This window comes from Lepisosteus platostomus, chromosome 19, assembly GCF_059453375.1.
Source record: "Lepisosteus platostomus isolate fLepPlt1 chromosome 19, fLepPlt1.hap1, whole genome shotgun sequence".
Taxonomy (NCBI): domain Eukaryota; kingdom Metazoa; phylum Chordata; class Actinopteri; order Semionotiformes; family Lepisosteidae; genus Lepisosteus; species Lepisosteus platostomus.
In genome coordinates this window covers 19660380-19683284 of record NC_142629.1, presented here as the reverse complement: position 1 = coordinate 19683284, position 22905 = coordinate 19660380, and the positions used below count along the sequence as shown (strand labels likewise).

Genomic DNA, 22905 nt, shown 5'->3' with positions numbered 1-22905 from the left:
CATTGTAGAAAACACCACCGCATCTCCAAAGCGGAGTGCACTGGGACTGCAGTCCAGAGAAACCCATCATGTTACAAGAACTGGAGGCCATTTCACACCAAAACTGTAGAATAGGATTCTTTCTGCACACCCAGTACTGGGGGCTGTGTCGGAGGCTCCTCACCGGAAGAGACTTGCATTCCTGTTGGCTCCTCTCGTTCTGTGATGATTTTAGCCGTCGAATCGGGCAGGAGGCAGGCGCTCTTCGGGAGCTCTCGTCCCGTGCTATAACTCGGACCACGCGATGGCACAACTGCTTCCTCCGTACAAACAGAAACTTCAAACAACAAACCCCAACAAGAAATCTGTGCACGCTTGGACTCCTGCTGCAGCTGAGCAGTCACGCACACACCTCCTGTTGCTCCCAGAGAGAAACAGGCCCAGGGTCCCAGCGCTGCCACCCGCTGCGCCGCGTCTCTCACCTTTTCACCTCCACATGCAGATCATGACGCGACCGGAGACTCGCCGATTAGATAAAAAAGCCGTCTGTTTCAACAACTTTTACAGCTCCGTTGACACGGCAACCACGTTTTATTGACAAAGTAAAATAAACACAGGAGAAAAGTTTGCAAACAAGACGGGAGCTAAAAGAAACACGAGGACAGTGGGTTTGCTTTATGTGCCGAGTCGATAAACCAGCGCTGCAGACACGTGAATAAAAGAAAACATACACACAAGGGAACACAGAAGAGAGAGATAGAAATACAAGAGACGATAAATACGCTGAAATTGTATTAATATAATTAATTCTAACGTTCAATCAAATCAGCGAAACACGGGGGCAGGGCAGCCCAGTGAACTAGAGACTACATTACCCAAAAGCCCTGTTGGCGACAACATTTTGACGTCATCGACTCGCGTCTTTTGTATTTTTTGTGAGATCAAAAACTACAAGAAAACATAACGCAGCAATCGTATTGTCAGGGATACATGAAAAAAAGATTAAACAAGGTAAATGCAGATAGGGTCCGTCCATGCTTCAACGTTCTTACAACTAGACACAGTACGTCTTTACATCTGTTTTAAACTGTTCAAACATGGTCTCCTGGACACCATTCCGTTAATAATTATGTTGCGCAAGTATAATAATTTTTAAAAATACAAACGATATTTTCATCTTCCTTTCAAGGGGATTAAAATGTAACAAATGTATTCCTTTAAAAGTAAATTAGTCTCTTTCTTTATATAAGTTTGTAAAAAAAGTCCTGAATGTTTATAAACCACAGTTATAGTCACAGTTATCATCTATATTGATGATCAATCTCCGCATAACAAGTCTTTCCGATAGCACTTTAAGACTCGTGTATCTCTGTCGCCGCCCAGTGGACATTTCTCGGAAGTGTCACCGCCTGTCGGAATTCGGAAAAGTCTCGGGACTGAAGCCGTGTGACTAGACAAGAGCCGCATGTCTCTCGCCTCCTGCTGAAATCTCAGCGCCGTATGGACAAAAGCTGCTCACAGTCCGGATCCAGTGGAAGGCTGATCCACTCCGGGTTTCCCTTAGCCGGCAGTCCGGGTCCAGTGGAAGGCTGATCCACTCCGGGTTTCCCTTAGCCGACAGGGAGAGAAGGAATCATGACATTGAATACGGGAACAGTGGAGCTGGCGAGATTCAGGGAGGGTTTTCCGGACACATTTGAGTTGATAGTGGAATAAACGTTTTTCTTATTGCGCATCAGGAATTTCTGTTGTAAATGTGAATTAGGTTTCTTATTCTAATACCACACTTCACAAGGATCCCTATCTCATGTCTCTCCAGCGCTGGCTGGGATTACCATTTCAGTGGGCCAGCACTAAGAAATAGGTCTGCACCACCCAGAAAGACAGATTAATTTTTTTCTGTTCAAGCAAGATTGTCAGCTTGTGCCACTGTGAAATCACTTGAAGGGTATTCCTCAGAGACCAGCTCTGCCCCTGTGTTGTTCTACTTACTGTAGTTTTGCAGGACTGAGGCTACAAAGACCTGGCTGTCCATCTTGAAAGGGGCATCACTGTTCCATTTCAGATGGGACACAAGCAGGCAGCCAAAGGGAGCAGAAAACACACTGAGGTGCTGGATCATTCAGGCACATTGTGTCATTGAGAGAAGCTGCTGTTGGAAACCGGAGAAACTGTGCAGAGCTGACCTGGAGACGTGGAGGACATGAGCCAGACAGATGTTCTACTTTAACACTGAAAAGCAAACCTTAATACTGTGCGTAAAAGGCAGAGCTGGGGTGATAAAGGAGAGTCAGAGCGGTGCAGAGAGAGGGCAGGGGAGGTGCAGTCAGTCAAGATGAAGACTAGACAGTGAGAGAGGGACTCTGCAATGGGAGAGAAACTAATGTAGCATTAGTATGAGACCAGTCCCTGCGTCAACAGCACAGGCCAACAGAGGAAGGGAGGAAATCAACAGTTTAGGATTCTATATGTGAATTACAAATGAGAAAGTAATAAAGTCAGGCTGTGCCAGAAGATATTTCACACTGTAACGACCTAAGAAAAGCAGTTCATCAGCCTGACAAAGTTTTATTTATCTCATATTCCTTCTTCTTATATTTTTCCACTTTTTGCACAAATCCAAGTAATTATGATCTTTTCTTGATTTTCTTTTCCTGGAAACTAGTTAAGAGATCAGGAGCTCTTGGGAGCCTAAGAGGCGACCACTGCATTTAAACGTGAAAGAGTTTTTAATACCATAAACCGATATGGCACTAACCGGAAGCCTTTCCAAATCCTACATGAAAACAGACAGCTTCCCACTTTACAACGCCAGCACGAGTCCGATACAGACGGCTGCATTGGACCGTTTCCCGCACATCAGAGACACTCTGTGCAGAATATTAAACAAAGTTCATGATGTACGGAAATACACTGTGTACGTCTTTCCAGACCCTATTCCACTGTTCAGGCCCCAGATGTTCAGCCAGGTCCTTCTCCCAGATCAACTCAACCGCATGACATGCCGATACTCCAGAGTTCCTGTTAATTCAATATAGCTGACAGTCTACATGCGCATCCGTTTTAAATACACCTGTGAGCTTGCAAGAACTGCACTGTGAGCTGCAAATCACTTTTTGTTTGATGGCATTTTTTTGTCAAATACACTCTGTGCTGAAAATTAAATTATAGACACTTATGATGAACAGAAAGAGACCCTTTTGTATTTCGATATAGTTTAAGGGCTACATGTTTAAAAGTTTTAAAGATCGCTGTAAGTCTCTCCTCAATTCTGACACTATTAGGTGAAGAGTATTTTTACAAAGTAAAGTACAGCTCAAACATGTTAGTCTTGAAAGAATCTAGGAGCGTTATTAGGGGACTAAACAATTATACGAATATTTGTGGATGTAATTAATTGTTAAGATCTCTGTTGCAAGATGACAATATCCTCGCTGTTACAGTATATTGGAATTTATCATTTGTAAATTGGGTTGTTTTGAAAAAATGTGGATGCTGCCCACCCGAAAAGAACTACCAGAACTAACACAAAAACACAACCACACTACTCTGATCTGTGAGCTGGTTGGACAAGCACACGCTCAAGAAGAAAAGCACAAACACAAACAGACAACTCTCAGACATTGGAGGATACTTTCAATGCATAAATTCTATATATCCTATATAATGTAATCTATAGGAGTCCATAAATCAAAACTATTTCTAGGAACAATGGAATCATTGAAATGAATGAAAACCAGCCTCCAGAATGGATCAGTCTGGAAAACATACTGTGAAAATGTCTACCGACAGATCCCAGACACAGAAGCATTAGACCAGAACAACATATATGAAAACCGGAAAATATTCCAATTGGCTATAAGAGACCACCCAACCCCTTAGACTCCCCAGTCACTGAGCAGGAGCCACTAGACAAACTCCAGGCCCTCAGACCACGAAAGGCCTGTGGCCAAGACACAGTCGACAACACTTGACTCAACTGAAGAACAACACTTTGAAACACAACCAGCTACACATACCTCTGACTGACAATCAGTTCATCTGGGGGTTTTCCTGACAGTGAAGTCACTGAAGGAGCAGGCACACGGGGCTTTCCATGCCAGTAAAAGGAGGCTCTACAACATCAATCCCCCAATACAATGGGCTCTGAATATTAAAAGTGCAATCAAACCCTTTGCCCTATGCAGCAGGGAAGTGTGGGATCCCTTCACTGAGCAAGATGACACTAAATGGGACAAACAGCCTGTAGATACTCCACGCACAGAGTTCTGTAAAAACATCCTCCCAACTGGAATGCCACAGAATCCTAAACAGACAATACACGCAACACACACTAACTCTGTTAACCATAACATTATGCGATGGTACCATTCATTTTTAACAAATCGTACACAGTATGTCAGGCTCAACAAAATTCTTTCCACGTCACGATCTATGAGCACAGGTGCCCCTCAGGGCCGTGTGAGCTCTCCAGCGCTGTTCACACTTTATACAAATGATTGTACAAGCAGTAGTCAAAGCATCTTCATTTTCACATTCTCAGACAATACAGCTGTCCTGAACAGCATCGCCAGTTAATGCATAGAGGTAGCAGCTTATCTGTATACATGTCAGAAATCCAAAGGTTTGTGCAATGGCATGACAACAATAGCCTAATTCTCAATGTTAAAAAAACAAACGAAATAGTCTTTGATCCCAGAGCAGTTGGTGATCACACGCATGTAGTAATCCACAATGAATTTGTCACTCAGGTTGACGGATACGATCAAGTGCGATCAGGTGGGGATTTTGTTTTCCTGGGGGGGTTTAGTGGTGCACCTTGACTTGCAAATTCATTTTTATTTGATGACAATTTTTGACAACAGTTTTGAGTTGTTTTAAAGAACTTACTGTTTTGATTAGATGTATCAGAGACTGTGACTCTGCTTTTAGCTTCCCATTCCTTCCAAACAAAGGGTCTTCTGTTGTAGAGAACAGCACAGCATATCCAAAGCGAAGCGCAAGGGGACTGCAGTCCAGAGAAACCTGTAAGTTTACAAACAATGGAGGCAATTTCACACCTTTGGTTGTGCCAGAGGGTCCTCAGTGGAAGAGATACCGGGGTCCCCAGCACTGCTGTCACCTCTTCTGTACTCCTCCTATGCTAACAACTGTGTATCTACTGCTGACTCTGTGAAATGAATCAAGTCTGCAGATGATCCCACCGGAATAAAAAAAAAAATCTGTAGAGGAAGGAGGTCATTGCTATAGTCAGCACCCCAGAAATCCGGACCCACGAGAACATAAGCAGAGCATGCAAACTCCACACACACAGCACCTCAGGAAACCAGACCCACGAGAGCAGGGGCAGAGCATGCAAACTCCACACACACAGCACCCCAGGAATTAAATCCAGGGTCTCAGTGCTGGAACCCACTGCGCCGCCGTCTCTCACCTCCACATGCAGGAGACATGCAGGTCTCGACCGGAGACCGGAGACCGGAGACTCCTCACTCCTGCAGTAACACACCCAGCAGGACTCGCTCATGGTCCAGTGAGCCCAGCGGTTTGAGTCTGGTGTCCAGCGCTGATGTGTCCCTGATAGCCCTGTCCCACAGCCTGCGAGTCACCGTTTCTTCCTTTTCTTCCGCATAATGTCCACAAAATACTCCAGCTGGCGCTTTCTAGACTAACGGTTCTGCTTTGCTCGCTGATTAGATTAAAAAAGCCGTCTGTTTATCTGCTGGAGGTCAGATCGCAACAACTTCTGCAGCCCCGTTTCCCCGGCAACCACGTTTTATTTAACAAAGTAAAATAAACACAGGAGAAAAGTTTGCAAACATGCAGGCAGGATGAGCGCTGCAGACACAGGCTTGTGAAATACACAGAACAGAAAACAAAAAGAAAAATACACACTAGAGTACACATAACACAATCAGGGGGACACAATACTCTGAAATTGTATAATTAATTCTGATGCTCAATCAAATCTGCGGAACGCGTGGGCAGCGCACGTGTTCTGTAGTGCGCTATAGAGCACTAGAGAGACTACATCTCCCACAAGCCCTGTGGGCGAGTTCCTTTTGACGTCATCGATTCGCGTCTTTTTTCTTTTTAATTAGAACAACAATACATGCCATAAAAACAAGAATACATATAACATAGAGTATAGTCAGGGGTAGATACGATAATACATGTACATGTTATGCAAAAAGATTAAACAAGTAATCTTGTTTAATAGTAAACAAAAGCAGATAAGGTCCGTACATGTTTCAAATTGTCTGTACAAACGCATTTACATCCGTTTTAAAGTGTTTAAACATGGGTCTCCTCCCACAGCATTTCGTTAGTTATTATATCGTGGAAGTATCATATTTTTTTAAATACAAACGACATTTTCATATTACTTTCAATGGATTTAAATGTTGCATGATGTTACTTCTTTAAAAGTAATGTCAATATTAGTTTCCTTCTTTACATTAGCTTTCAGAGTTGCTGTCACAAAAGTCACCGTTACCATCTGTTTTGATTTTCAATCTCTGCACAACGAGGATCTGTAAGGAGGCGCTTCAAGATTCGCCGCCATAGACTCGTGTATCTCTGTCGAAAGTGCAGTTCTTTTTGAACTCTTGTAGCAATAAAAATAGATACGATACAAAACAAGAGTATATAGAGCAAATCAATAATGTCATCAGGGGTACATAGATAGTATAAAATATTTACACTTCTGAAAAAAAAATTTCAACATCTGCACAGCAAGTCGTCGACAGCGCTTTGAGACTCACCGCCATAGACTCGTGTATCTCTGTCGCCACCCAGTGGCCATTTCTCGGAAGTGTCACCGCCCGCCGTAATTCAGTACAGTCCCGAAATAGAAATTCTGATTGGACGAGAGCCGTATCCATCCCGCCTCCTGCCGAAACTCGGCGCTGATTGGTTATGAGCCGAGTCACTCAAGGTGAGGGCGGTATTTCCGTGTAAGAATACGGAAGTCCGCGGTGATTGGCTAGGAGCGGTGTCACTCACCCAAACTAAAAGGAAGTCCCGCCTTTTCCCACCCAACGGCGGTGATTGGACACGCCGTGCGTCACTCTTATGACGTCACTTAACCACGACGGATCCGGATCTGATGCGTGATTAGCGCGACAGCCGGTCCGTCGCTGAGATCGGTGTGGAGCCGCGGCCCAGGATGCTATGGTTCCGCTCTCTGCTCGTCAAGCACTGCGGACTCCTGGAAAACCGTATTGCAGGGCAGAGAGTTGTTGAACTCCAGACGTCGCCGGAGAGTTACTTTACTGGCGAGTCGCCTCGCGTCGTTGATTAATTCGACCTTATTGTGTTTTCTCTTCTTTAACATTTATATTGCAATAGTCAAAATGCTATTCAATGCACACAAGAGTACATTACAGATCACCGGGGTACATTATACAGGCAAATACAGACTAGGTAAGCACAGCTTTCATGTTGGGACATTTAGAAATAGTTTGGAGACGTGCCCTCATGTGTTTCAGATGTGACTTCTTTCCATTTGGAAGCGCCTTACTTCTACCAAGAAAAGAAAAGGCTTCGATAACGAGATCGTAATGAAGAAATAGTAACGATCATTTCAGTGCATTCTGACATTTATTGGTGCGAAATAGATGTTATTTTACTGCTGTTATATTGGGCGAGATTGGAGAGAGCGTTCAAGATGGCGTTCGGGTGGGAGGTAAAGTTTAGAGGTTGAGGAGTTTCTTGAGTTTTTCATGACCTGAATATTATTTGTTTGCTTTTTAACTACAGAAAAATAAGAACTTAAAACTAGTTGCTTAAACCTCGGTTATATTTGAAAAATAAAAAGTTATTTTTGACTTTGAAGAATTGCGATATGAGTAGTACTGGGAAAAGAAAAGAGAGTGCTGGATCTTCGAAGGAGAAGACTAAGATACCTCAGTCATATATATATGGTACTACAAGAAAATCGATGGCAACGAAAGAGAAGAGTGAAGCAGCGGCAGGGGACGTGGAAAGAGTGCTGGAGATGCACTCGTACGCGAGTGCTCGCAGCCCGAGTGAGACTCATCTGCAGGAGGAAGAGCCGGAGTCCCTGCCCAGCACACCTGTGAAAACCCCGGCGGCCAAGAGAGGAAGGGGCGAGCTGACGCTGGAGGAGCTCCAGACCAACATCTTCAACATGATGGCACAGAGCTTGGGTGAGCTGAAGGAAATGATTCGAGCTAATACAGTCGCAATCGCAGGTCTTAAAAAGTCCGTAGACTTTGTGTTTAAAGAGGTTGAAGACTTAAAGAAAGAAGTAAAAGACCTTAAACGAGTGAATACCGAACAGGAAAAACATATTAAAGAACTTGAAATGAAAGTGAACGATGCAGAAAGATACCGTCGACGATGGAATCTAAAATTACTTGGAGTTAAGGAGGAGCGCGATGAGGATATTGTTGCAACAGTGAAGGATATCTGTAGAAAGACCCTGCCGGAACAGGAGGACGTGATATCGGCCATTGACATTGTTCACAGGCTCGGGAGAGCGAACATGTCTGGGCAAGTGCGCCCCAGAACGATTATAATACAGTTCACCAAGAGGACGGCGAGGGACATGCTGTGGAGAGGGGCGAGGAGGAATGAGTATTTGAATGAGAACAAACTGAGGTTTGCAGAGGACCTGTCTGCCGCGGACAGGAGCACCAGGAACCAGCTGTGGCCCCAAGTTGAAGCTGCCAGAAGAGAGGGGAGAAGAGCCTACTTTGTGGGAGCGAGGGCCTTTGTGGACGGGAAGGAGATTCGCTCCCAGTGACTGCTCAGTTAATGATTATGTTTGGTTTATTTGTTATAGCAGTATATACTAGTGTTTGTTTAGTGTTATCTTGGAATGTTGTAGTTATGTATTAAAGACTGTTATAGTTCTGGTTCTTGAAAAACTCAATAATTTAGACAATCTTAGAGTTAGTTATTTACTTTTGTGTATGTCTTTTTCTATTTTCTCTATTAATGCCAGAGGTATTCGAAATGTTATGAAAAGAAAAGCAGTTTTTTTGTTTTGTAAGAAAGCGAATGCTGATTTTTATTTTATACAGGAAACGCATGCATGTCAATCGGATTTGCAGTTTTGGAGGAATCAGTGGGGAGATGATATTTGGCTTTCCAATGGTACTAATCACTCAGCAGGTGTTGCTGTTTTGAAAGGAAACTTTAAAGGGAAAATTCTTCACAGTAGTATGCACCATTCTGGGAGATGGATCATTTTAACAGTTGATATTGGGGGGAAACAGTTTATACTTGTTAATGTATATGCCACCAATAATAAAATACAAAATAGACTTCTGTTTCAGGAACTAGAAGATAGTATAAAACATGTTTTAAATAGATTTTCAGAAGCTAAAATAATTTTGGGTGGAGATTTTAATACAGTGTTTGATGAGAGTATGGATAGATGGCCTCAAAGGGTTAACCATAGAGGTGAGTCTGTTCATTTGGAAAATCTATGCTTTAGCTTGGGTGTAATTGATATCTGGAGATGTTTGAACCCGGGTTTAAGTCAGTTTTCATGGAGTAATCGAGATTTTTCTAAACAGTCTAGAATTGATATGTGGCTCATTTCAAAAGAATTGGAGAATCTCACTACTGATGTCTATATGAGTCCTGCAGTTTTGACGGATCATAAAGGTATCTTTTTGTCGATTAATACATCTGGATCTTTAAAAACCAAAAAATTTAGTTACTGGAAATTTAATAAAACTCTTTTGGAAGATGACCAATTTGTAACGGATGCTAACTTAATTATAAAAAGTTGTTATAGAAAGGCATTACAGAACAATTCTTTCGGTAGTAATTGGGAATTTATGAAGTATAAAATTAGGGAGTTAGCTATTAAAAGGAGCAAAACCCTAGTTATGTTAAAAAGAAATAAAGAAGATACTCTTATTAAAGATATAATCGAATTAACTCAGATTACTGATTACAGTCAGGAAGAAAAAGAAAAATTGAATCTTTTGCAATTGCAATTAGATCAGATTTATGAAGAAAAAGCTAAAGGTGCATTTATACGATCAAGAAGAACATGGATGGAAGAAGGGGAAAAAAATACTAAATATTTTTATAATTTAGAAAAAAGAAATTTAGAATATAAATTGATTGACAAGTTAAAAATTAATGGCAGTATTACAGATAATCCTAAAGATATAGCTTTATATGTTACGGATTTTTACAAAACTTTATACTCAGCAAAACAGAACAGGACGGATATGGATGTATTTTTGCATTCCATAAGGAGAGACGCTAGATTTATAGATGAGGAATTCCGTATACAATGTGATCAACAAATTACTAAGAACGAAATAAAGATTAATATTGATAAGTTAAAAGACAATAAATCCCCTGGGAATGATGGTTTATGTAGTGAATTTTATAATTTTTTTCAAGATTTGTTAATTGATTTTTTATTTGGTGTTTTTGAAGAAGCTATACAAAAAAAAGAAATGCCACCTTCTCTGAAACAGGGTTTGATTTCACTTATTCCCAAACCTGACAAGGATAAGCTAATATTAGAAAATTGGAGACCTATAACTCTGTTGAATAATGATGCAAAATTATTAGCTTTGATATTTGCGAATAGATTAAAGAAAGGGTTGGCTCAGATTATTGATGAGACGCAATCTGGTTTTATGAAAGGCAGGCATATTTGTAATAATATCCGTTTAATTCTGGACCTGATAGATTACAGTGATCTTATAGAAGATGATAGTTATATCTTATTTGTGGACTTTTATAAAGCTTTTGATACAGTAGAGCATACATTTATTTTTAAGTGTTTAGAATTTTTTGGTTTTGGTGAATATTTTCAGAATGTTGTTAAGACTCTTTATAATGGGTGTAATAGCTCAGTCAGATTACATAATGGTACATCTCCGAGATTTGAAATTGGAAGAGGTATTAGGCAGGGATGTCCAATATCTCCTTTTCTCTTTTTATTAGTAACTCAGACTTTGACTCTTCATATTAATAATAGCATTATGGAAGGCATTAGTATCTTGGGAAGGGAAATTAAGATTTGTCAACTAGCAGACGATACCACTATTTTTCTTAAGAATAGTAAAGAGGTTTCTAAAGCAATTGAGGTTTTAAATGTGTTCTCATCAGTTTCAGGATTGTCTTTGAATATTGACAAGTGTGAACTGTTTTCTCTGAAGGAATCTAATTTGGATGCAATAGTGAATATACCTGTGAAGAAAGTGGTTCGTTATTTGGGTATAATAATCTGTAAAGACCAAGATGAAAGATGTAAATTGAATTTTATGCCTATATTAGATAAAACTAAAAAAAGATTTCAGTCTTGGTTAATGAGGGACCTATCGTTGGCAGGTCGGGTTCTACTGTCGAAAGCAGAAGGTATATCTCGCTTTGTATACGCCTCGCTTTCACTGAATGTACCTTCGCATCTTATTGATGAGTTTGATAAACTATTATACAACTTTATTTGGAAGAATAAACCTCATTATATTAGGAAACACCTTCTGAGTAAACCAAAAAACCAAGGTGGTTTGAATGTTATAGACTTTTATATGTCAAATATAACTTTTAAAATAAATTGGATTAGGAAATTTATTAATAATAAAAATAGTATTTGGAATTTTATTCCAAACATAATTTTTCAGAATGTTGGGAATCTTGACTTTTTGTTAAAATGTAACTTTGAGATAAAGAAAATCCCAGTTAAGTTATCTAATTTTCATAAGCAAGTATTATTATACTGGACTTTATTATACAAACACAACTTCTCACCACACACATATTATATTTGGAATAATAAAGACATTAAGTTTAAAAATAAAAGTTTATTTTTACATAATTGGTTTAATAACAAAATTTATTTAGTAGCTCAACTGTTGAATGAAGATGGTAGATTGCTTACTTATCCTGAATTCCTGGAGAGATTTCAGTTTCCTGTTACTCCAAAGGAATATGCAATAGTTTTTGATGCCATTCCGGAAGGTGTAGTGTGCTTATTAAAAGCCAGTCAAAGTGTTAATAGGACTGACGTTCTTTTGGGTCCTACAACTGATTTATTCTTGGATGGCGTGGAAATAAAGGATAAGAAGTGTAACAATACTCATATTAGAAATCTTTGTAAACCCCATCTTATCCCTTCTTGTTTGTCTTTTTGGAATGCAATGTTTGAAAATATAAACTGGAAGTTAGTTTGGACAATTCCTGATAGATTTTGTATTACCAATAAAGTTAAAGAGATATCGTTTAAAATCATTCATAAGTTTTATCCAGTGAAATTAGTACTTTTTAAATTTAAGCATGAGCAGGATGATCTGTGTGTTTTTTGTCGGGCGGAAAAGGAATCTTTGGTGCATTTATTTGTTAGGTGTAGGTTTGTGAAGTTGTTTTGGACGGATTTACAGAGTTTTGTTTGCAGGAAGTTAAAGGTGTTTTTTAGATTGAAGGATTTTGACATTTTATTGTACTGTTTAGTAGAAAATTTGGAAAAAGAGCATTTATTTATAGTCAATTTATTAATCATTCTTGGTAAATTTCACATCCATAAATCCAAATGGTCTAATAATACTCCCCTTTTTAGTTCTTTTGAGGTGGAGCTGAAACATTATTTAAATTCTATTAAAAATGTGAGAAATAATAAAGCACGGAAAACATATGATATATGTAAAAAATACAAGTTAATCATATAACTTACCTATTACCTCTGGCGGTTAATTGTTTACTTTTCTGTTTGTGTTTGTTTGCTTATACCTAATTTGATCCTCTGATTGTATTTGTATTTGTAAATTATTTACAAGTTTAATAAAAAATTCTTTAAAAAAAAATATTGGGCGAGATTTCACACGGATAATCAAACGAGAACGGGTTTGCCCTGGAATCCATTCCACTGCCGAATCTGAAAGTCCGAGCAACAGAACGGACGTATTGTAAGGCGACTGTGGTGTTGCTCGACCACATCAATTAGGCGAGAAGTACACTCTGCTACTACGACATACGGTCTAATGATTCCATTTCGATTATTTCTTATCTTTAGGCTATTTACACATATAATAACGAGCAAGTATAATGATTAAGTCGGTGATACATTATATGTTATATTCGGCTCAGCAGTATTGAGCAGTAAAATAACATCTATTTCTCACCAATAAATGTCAGAATAAGAAACCTTCTTTACACAATTGTGCCGATCAATTCAGTGTTTTAATAACAGGACAAAACAAAAACAAACGTGAGGTTTCTGGGCTGCTTTGAAAAAGACAATTATCATCTATATTACTTTTAAATCTCTGCACACTATGTATCTTTACCGGGTCGATTCAATGTACAATATTGTAATGACGCCTTAACCTTATTATTCATACAAAATGTGTTTGACAATAGTCATGTTTTATTCCACTCAGTTTCCCCAAAGAGGTGCTCCATAATAGTTTGACAAGATATTGTGAGATTGCAAGAGGGATCTTAAGTATTTATTAGTACAAGTAGAACTAAATTGTTTTCCTTGTAGTCTAATAAAGGTTGTAAATCCTTCCATAGTTTCTGATGGGCTACTGTTAGTTTCTTAAAAGCATCAATACCTCTCTAGGAGTAGCTCTGGTTACGACGGATTGTTATCAGACTTATCACAAACATTATATCTATTCATAAAATCTTCTTGATTCTACATTTCATCATCCACACCAGTTAATTTGTTGACCCCGCTTATACTATTTTAAACCCACTTTTCAAAGCACGGGTTTATTTTTTCTCTGTATTCTAGATGATGATATCAATGGGAGGTATGTTTATGTATAAGAGACCACGTGAGGGGAACTTCTTCATGGACGCTGGCACGTTTTGGGGGGGTTTCCAGCATCCAAATGACATTCAAGTAAAAAGTCTATACCCGCTAGTTCCTGAATGATTAAATTAGGGGAAACATACACCACCTACTTTGCTTAATTTTGTAAATAATACTCTGTCGGTATCAGTATTAGATGCTCTAAACCCTGTAGCATTTAGGCCTCCTTCTGCCTGTGTTTGACAAATAACAACCATGAATATTTTTTTTATTTTACAGTGGTAAAGAACATCAAATCACATCTCTTTTTGGATTTTTGAAAATCTTAATACCAAGATATTTAATCACATCTTTTACATGTATATTACGTATGGAGCAGACACTTTCCAACAGCCACCAGTTCACTTTTCTGATATGTAAAGAAAGACCAGATACAGAGGAAATGACTTGTAAATGCATTTAATTGCTTTGTCCACCTCTGTGTGCTTTCTCAGAGAGACAGTTGTATCCTCAGCCAATTGGGAACACCTGTAATCTCTTTATCCTGTACTTGAACACCCTGAAACTATTTGTTATAGGAGCGTAGGCAGTGGGAAGAGGAGTGGGCTCGTGTCGAATTGCCTTACCCGTTCCCAATCTGCAGGAGGTCCCACGACGGCAGGTAGCTGCTCCAGTCGCTGGAGCTCAGTTCGCTGTCGAGGGAGGACGAGGGCTCTGGCTCGGGGGAATCACGGCTCCACAGCTCCTACCTGATGCAGAGTGTTTCTGCCCTCCCGATGGCCTCTGTGTTTTAGAAGGATCCATCTCTCTTCGCTTGCTTACACCACAGGTTTCATCGACCATAGTGTGCATCCTGAAGCAGTGAGTTATCGGTCTTATTTCTACTGAGAAACAGTTCAAGCACTCACAAAACAATAACCAGGAGACGGTATATGAAAAAGTATTGTAAGACTTGCAGAGTAGATTTGAATAGACAGTGGATGTCACACTGCGTGCTTGAATATCACGAGATTCAGTTCATTCTTTCCTGCAGATTAACTTCCTGTTTGACATTGTACCGCTGTCACTTCTTCACAAACTCATAACTCGCCGTGTTCAATTTTGTGTTGAGTTACAGGAACCTCAGCATCAGATGAAATATTCTCCAGCGCCCCAGGGAGACTGGGGGACTTGCCAGATTTTCAGCTTTATTACTGGGTCCTTCGGCTCAGGGCTGTTGAGCAAGGTGCTCCCCTCTGCTGGAGAGCCACAGGGGCACTACAGAGCGGCCTCGTCTTCCCTGCTCCTGCCCGTGCCTGTGGACGGCCAGTGTGACCGCGCGCGAGACAAAGTAGTGCATTCGTGGTGTAAATACAGAACGTTCACTAGCTGACTGAGGAAAGTTACAGAGACGGGAGTATACGTTCTGAAATAATGTGAACCACTGTTACTACACACAGACAGACTACTCAAAAATCATGTGGCTTTTTAAGGTCATTTTGTCTGCCTAAAGTATGTTAGATTTGTCACAGCAAAGAGTTTGAATACTTACAGAATGCAGCAGCTAGAATTGTTACTTGGAGCAACAGGTATGACCACATAACCCCCATACTTATCTCTCTTCAGTGGCTTCCTATCATGTACGGGGCGGACTTCAAAATCCTTCTACTTACTTACAAGGCTCTCAGAGGTCAGGCACCCGTCCTGCCTCGCAGGGATGCTGCAGAGGAGAAATGCTGTACACAGCATGGTTTCAGAGGCCTGTCCGTCATGGGCTGGGCACCATGTGAGTTGAATGCTGCATCAGTGCCATGGATCCAAGAGGGGCATCGTGGATACAGCTATCGTTTAGGAGGATTCTGCTGGTCTGCAGAGACCTGCATGGGGTACTGACATACAGACGACGTGATGGATGGATGGATTGATTAATACCCGCATTCATTTATTTCTTTTTTTTTAATGATATAATGTTAGCATGCCCAAAGGGGTTGGGCAGCCAGTTGACCTTGGACCCCTAGAGGATTTTATTCTCTTTACTGAGGAGCCTTTGGTTCCTTTCCTCCATTGTCTTCAGTTCTGTATTCACAAAATGTATATTTACTTGCACTGTTAAGCACCTTGGGGCAACCTTGTTGTGAAAGGCGCTATATGAAAATAAATTGAATTGAATGGAATGACAGAGTCACGGCTTTTCCAGTTTCCTCTCCTATTTTCTTTATCTGCACTCTAAAACACAGTGAAACCTTGAACCTTTCAACTGGACCACTGCCGTTCTACATCACAATGACTTTAACTAGGACGGAGACTTGAATGGGATGAAAAAGGAAAAGGCATTATTTGCAGGAAGAAATTAAACTGTTCCACCTGATCACTTGCTAAACAAAGTGATTCACTGGAGTGGAGGCGGTGAAAGCTTTGTGAATCAACTTACAAAAGGATACATGTAAGAAACGTAGCTCCCATATTTAACCCTTGAAAAATCTCTGAGTGTTATGTGCAGGTGAAAGTATTGTTCAATTATTCTAATAAAGCTCACTCAACTAAGACCCATGTTGAAAAAGTACCAGAGTATTCTCATCTAAGAGGAAATTCTAACAAGTAGGATGTTAAAATGAAAAGCATTAAAAACTGAATGATCTTCAGTAGCTAAGTGATTATTGAGCTCTGGGTCACAGTGCTCCTGAAAAAAAAATCAAATTTCAGCAGAGACACCCACGGACAGCAGGTGAGCACCAAGCTGTGCCAGTGTCTAAGTGTATGAATCACAGTTTCAAGGAGCTTTTTTCAGTTTCGTTCCACTGATCGGCCAACACGGGGGGCACTACAGTCTTACTCGCCCTATTGCATTAAGAAACTGTACAACATTCTCCAATAACCTCACCTAACGAAAAGCAATTTGCGTAGCAGGGAAAGACTGGACTCCCACTGGGGATTTTTGTTTTTCATCCCGATGGGGATGTGCACTATATAGAACGTTGCTGGACCCATGTGCAATTGGTGTCATTTCTAACCTAGAGGTCAAAGCTGTGAAACTTTCTAAGAGATGGAAGATCTCTTGCGAGACACCGATTCACAGAAGGGGCTAATGAGATCTTTGCTTGAAGTCTCATTATGCTGCACTATTTCATTTGTCAGTGGGCACGACTCACAGGCATCTAAAATCATTTCAGTGAGGGACTAAACAGGCCTCTCGCAAAGACTCGGGAACGGACACAGACCTTATCATCTCTGCTCCACGGGAAGCGTACAGAGATCACATTAGATGTGTTGCTCAAGCTCTTTATTGTCACGTACAGTAAACCCAGCAGTGTGGTCAGTGCGGGATGTGTTCTGTCCCGACGGCAGGGTCAGCAGCCAGAGGAGACCTGAAACACAAGACGGAGAGGTAAGACATTGATTCCGACAGAGAGAGCTTTCACACCGGATTACTGACAAGAGGAGCAATAAGAGAAGAGTTGTAAAGACACGCCGAAGAGAATATTCTCATCTAAGAGGAAATACTAACAAGTAGGAAGTTAAAATGAAAAGCATTAAAAACTGAATGATCTTCAGTAGCGAAACGATTACTGAGCTCTGGGTCACGGTGCTCTTGAAAAAAAATCAAATTTGAGCAGAGACGCTCACGGACAGCAGGTGAGTGAATGAGTTGTTTATTTTGTTTCCTGTGAATTATGTAGAATTCACAACGTTTTCCATTTGTACAGGAAAACCATTGCGAGCAGATTCACTTCTTCTGCACTAGAATGAATGATTTCCATCTTCACTCTAGGGTACTGTGCTTTGTAGCACTGTATTGTATTCAGCATATATGTCTGTTATGTATACATTTTCTTTCTCACTTTGTCTCTCTGTCCATTTGTATCAGTTTTTTGGAGAGCACCATCACACCAGCATCACAACATTTATTCTACTGCCTTATTAAGCAAATGTCTCTACTAAATTATTTTCATATAGAAAACATATTTTTGGACATGATATACACAAATGGCTAATTATACCTTCTGATAATATTTCCATCTTAGAAATGAAGCATTTCTCTCCCGCAGTTTGAGGTTGTTAAATAGAAAACTGGATCACCCCAGGGCTGAATCTTCTCCCTCTCTTACACACTTTGTTCACGAACGATTACAAGAGCAAACACATAGACTGACTTCTCACAAAGTGTGTCGATGACACAGTCCCGGTCAGCTTACTAAAGGACCCAGAAAATCACCACGGGCCATTCTGAACAGTTTCTCGGAATGGTCTGTTGACTTCTCTTTGATGTTTCATGTTACAAGAGCAAAACAATACTCACTGATTTGAGGATAATTGCGCCATCCCTCCAGCCTACTGAAATGAACCGTCAGACTGCAGAAGCTGTCAGTGACTACAGGTCCTTGGGACTGGTCAGAGAAACCCGAGATGAGACAAACGTTGTGAGACCATTTATAAGCTTGTGACCTCAAATTAAACAGAAGTCAGACATTTTCAAAGGGGGCAACACCGCGGCACAGTGCTTAGCATCGCTGCCTCATAGCACCGGGGCCCTGGGTTTGATTCCAGGGGTCCTGTCTGTGTGGAGTCTGCATGTTTGTTCGCGCTGCAGGGGACACCTCACCCCCACAGACACAAGCTCACACCACAGCCCATTTTCCCACAACACAATCAACCCGCCAGTATCAGTTTGTGTTCAGTGCTGGGGAGGTGCCTTGTCCTTGCAGAACAAAAACAAGGTGATCAGGACTGACGGCAAGATTCAGGTATTCAAGTACCCAGTAAATCCAGGGCTCAAATGGGGGAACTGTTTCACGAGCTACACAATATCCTCACACACGATGACAGAGCCTTGGAAAGCCGTGTGGAGAGTGAGGTGCTCGTACCCAGCCGGAGTTAAAAGACCACGCATTGAGCAGAGCAACTGAGCAAAAGCACACTATCGATCTATCCAACCCAGAAAAGCACACATCTCTGTGATACAGGCTGCAGTCCAGAGAAACCTGTAAGTTTACAAAGAATGGAGGCAATTTCACACCTCTGGTTGTGCCAGAGGGTCCTCAGTGGAAGAGATACCGGGGTCCCCAGCACTGCTGTCACTTCTTCTGTACTCCTCCTATGCTAACAACTGTGTATCTACTGCTGACTCTGTGAAATGAATCAAGTCTGCAGATGATCCTACCGGAATAAAAAAAAAATCTGTAGAGGAAGGAGGTCATTGCTATAGTCAGCACCCCAGAAATCCGGACCCACGAGAACATAAGCAGAGCATGCAAACTCCACACACACAGCACCCAAGGAACTCGGACGCACGAGAACATAAGCAGAGCATGCAAACTCCACACACACAGCACCCAAGGAACTCGGACGCACGAGAACATAAGCAGAGCATGCAAACTCCACACACAAAGCACCCAAGGAAACAGGACCCACAAGAACATAAGCAGAGCATGCAAACTCCACACACTCACAGCACCCCCAGGAAACCAGACCCACGAGAACAGGGGCAGAGCATGCAAACTCCACACAGACAGCACCCCAGGAATTAAATCCAGGGTCTCAGTGCTGGAACCCATCTCGTCTCTAACCTTTTCACCTCCACATCCAGGAGACATGCAGGTCTCGACCGGAGACCGGAGACTCCTCACTCCTGCAGTAACACACCCAGCAGGACTCGCTCATGGTCCAGTGAGCCCAGCGCTGATGTGTCCCTGATAGTCCTGTCCCACAGCCTGCTTGTCACCGTTTCTTCCTTTTCTTCCGCATAATGTCCACAAAATACTCCAGCTGGCGCTTTCTAGACTAACGTTTCTGCTTTGCTCGCTGATTAGATTAAAAAAGCCGTCTGTTTATCTGCTGGAGGTCAGATCGCAACAACTTCTGCAGCACCGTTTCCCCGGCAACCACGTTTTATTTAACAAAGTAAAATAAACACAGGAGAAAAGTTTGCAAACATGCAGGCAGGATGAGCGCTGCAGACACAGGCTGCTGCCCGGGTCCGTCTTGTGAAATAAACAGAACAGAAAACAGAAAGAAAAATACACACTAGAGTACACATAACACAATCAGGGGGACACAATACTCCTGCTCTTTACACAAACAGGTCGGCGCAGCTGTCATGATGTCTCATTTACAAAGAGTCTGAAGATTTGCTCGTCTCTTCCCAGAGCAGCTTCACTCCGGAGAGCAAGAAACAGCTCCTGCCGAGTCCGTCTTGTAAGAGAGACACAGAAATCCGCGACACGATTAATACGCTGAAATTGTATAATTCATTCTGATGCTCAATCAAATCTGCGGAACGCGTGGGCAGCGCACGTGTTCTGTAGTGCGCTATAGAGCACTAGAGAGACTACATCTCCCACAAGCCCTGTGGGCGACTTCCTTTTGACGTCATCGATTCGCGTCTTTTTTCTTTTTAATTAGAACAACAATACATGCCATAAAAACCAGAATACATATAACATAGAGTATAGTCAGGGGTAGATACGATAATACATGTACATGTAATGCAAAAAGATTAAACAAGTAATCTTGTTTAATAGTAAACAAAAGCAGATAAGGTCCGTACATGTTTCAAATTGTCTGTACAAACGCATTTACATCCGTTTTAAAGTGTTTAAACATGGGTCTCCTCCCACAGCATTTCGTTAGTTATTATATCGTGGAAGTATCATATTTTTTTAAATACAAACGACATTTTCATATTACTTTCAATGGATTTAAATGTTGCATGATGTTACTTCTTTAAAAGTAATGTCAATATTAGTTTCCTTCTTTACATTAGCTTTCAGAGTTGCTGTCACAAAAGTCACAGTTACCATCTGTTTTGATTTTCAATCTCTGCACAACGACGATCTGTAAGGAGGCGCTTCAAGATTCGCCGCCATAGACTCGTGTATCTCTGTCGAAAGTGCAGTTCTTTTTGAACTCTTGTAGCAATTAAAATAGATACGATACAAAACAAGAGTATATATAGCAAATCAATAATGTCATCAGGGGTACATAGATAGTATAAAATATTTACACTCCTGAAAAAAAAATTTCAATATCTGCACAACAAGTCTTCGACAGCGCTTTGAGACTCACCGCCATAGACTCGTGTATCTCTGTCGCCACCCAGTGGCCATTTCTCGGAAGTGTCACCGCCCGCCGTAATTCAGTACAGTCCCGGAATAGAAATTCTGATTGGACGAGAGCCGTATCCATCCCGCCTCCTGCCGAAACTCGGCACTGATTGGTTATGAGCCGAGTCACTCAAGGTGGGGGCGGTATTTCCGTGTAAGAACACGGAAGTCCGCGGTGATTGGCTAGGAGCGGTGTCACTCACCCAAACTAAAAGGAAGTCCCGCCTTTTTCCAGCCAACGGCGGTGATTGGACACGCCGTGCGTCACTCTTATGACGTCACTTAACCACGACGGATCCGGATCTGATGCGTGATTAGCGCGACAGCCGGTCCGTCGCTGAGATCGGTGTGGAGCCGCGGCCCAGGATGCTATGGTTCCGCTCTCTGCTCGTCAAGCACTGCGGACTCCCGGAAAACCGTATTGCAGGGCAGAGAGTTATTGAACTCCAGACGTCGCCGGAGCGTTACTTTACTGGCGAGTCGCCTCGCGTCGTTGATTAATTCGACCTTATTGTGTTTTCTCTTCTTTAACATTTATATTGCAATAGTCAAAATGCTATTTAATGCACACAAGAGTACATTACAGATCACCGGGGTACATTATACAGGCAAATACAGACTAGGTAAGCACAGCTTTCATGTTGGGACATTTAGAAATAGTTTGGAGACGTGCCCTCATGTGTTTCAGATGTGACTTCTTTCCATTTGGAAGCGCCTTACTTCTACCAAGAAAAGAAAAGGCTTCGATAACGAGATCGTAATGAAGAAATAGTAACGATCATTTCAGTGCATTCTGACATTTATTGGTGCGAAATAGATGTTATTTTACTGCTGTTATATTGGGCGAGATTGGAGAGAGCGTTCAAGATGGCGTTCGGGTGGGAGGTAAAGTTTAGAGGTTGAGGAGTTTCTTGAGTTTTTCATGACCTGAATATTATTTGTTTGCTTTTTAACTACAGAAAAATAAGAACTTAAAACTAGTTGCTTAAACCTCGGTTATATTTGAAAAATAAAAAGTTATTTTTGACTTTGAAGAATTGCGATATGAGTAGTACTGGGAAAAGAAAAGAGAGTGCTGGATCTTCGAAGGAGAAGACTAAGATACCTCAGTCATATATATATGGTACTACAAGAAAATCGATGGCAACGAAAGAGAAGAGTGAAGCAGCGGCAGGGGACGTGGAAAGAGTGCTGGAGATGCACTCGTACGCGAGTGCTCGCAGCCCGAGTGAGACTCATCTGCAGGAGGAAGAGCCGGAGTCCCTGCCCAGCACACCTGTGAAAACCCCGGCGGCCAAGAGAGGAAGGGGCGAGCTGACGCTGGAGGAGCTCCAGACCAACATCTTCAACATGATGGCACAGAGCTTGGGTGAGCTGAAGGAAATGATTCGAGCTAATACAGTCGCAATCGCAGGTCTTAAAAAGTCCGTAGACTTTGTGTTTAAAGAGGTTGAAGACTTAAAGAAAGAAGTAAAAGACCTTAAACGAGTGAATACCGAACAGGAAAAACATATTAAAGAACTTGAAATGAAAGTGAACGATGCAGAAAGATACCGTCGACGATGGAATCTAAAATTACTTGGAGTTAAGGAGGAGCGCGATGAGGATATTGTTGCAACAGTGAAGGATATCTGTAGAAAGACCCTGCCGGAACAGGAGGACGTGATATCGGCCATTGACATTGTTCACAGGCTCGGGAGAGCGAACATGTCTGGGCAAGTGCGCCCCAGAACGATTATAATACAGTTCACCAAGAGGACGGCGAGGGACATGCTGTGGAGAGGGGCGAGGAGGAATGAGTATTTGAATGAGAACAAACTGAGGTTTGCAGAGGACCTGTCTGCCGCGGACAGGAGCACCAGGAACCAGCTGTGGCCCCAAGTTGAAGCTGCCAGAAGAGAGGGGAGAAGAGCCTACTTTGTGGGAGCGAGGGCCTTTGTGGACGGGAAGGAGATTCGCTCCCAGTGACTGCTCAGTTAATGATTATGTTTGGTTTATTTGTTATAGCAGTATATACTAGTGTTTGTTTAGTGTTATCTTGGAATGTTGTAGTTATGTATTAAAGACTGTTATAGTTCTGGTTCTTGA

The 22905-nt window shown here is 41.6% G+C and overlaps 2 long non-coding RNA genes across 4 annotated transcripts in view; one reads left to right on the top strand and one right to left on the bottom strand.

Moving 5' to 3' along the window:
• The window catches only part of LOC148645382 (uncharacterized), a 106721-nt gene that overhangs the window by 74568 nt on the left and 9248 nt on the right, over positions 1 to 22905 (bottom strand). For both annotated transcript variants that reach the window (XR_015928594.1, XR_015928593.1), the window contains exons 3-5: positions 19282 to 21539; positions 4870 to 5004; positions 164 to 1588 (exon numbers count right to left, since the gene is read on the bottom strand). This is a non-coding gene — a long non-coding RNA (uncharacterized LOC148645382). The remainder of the gene's footprint in view (positions 1 to 163; positions 1589 to 4869; positions 5005 to 19281; positions 21540 to 22905) is intronic.
• On the top strand, positions 7189 to 15891 carry LOC148645383 (uncharacterized). 2 transcript variants are annotated; one of them, XR_015928596.1, is made up of 2 exons: positions 7189 to 7404; positions 14317 to 15891. It is a non-coding gene; the product is annotated as an uncharacterized LOC148645383 (long non-coding RNA). The 2 variants fall into 2 exon arrangements; XR_015928595.1 differs by having other exon boundaries at positions 13718 to 15891.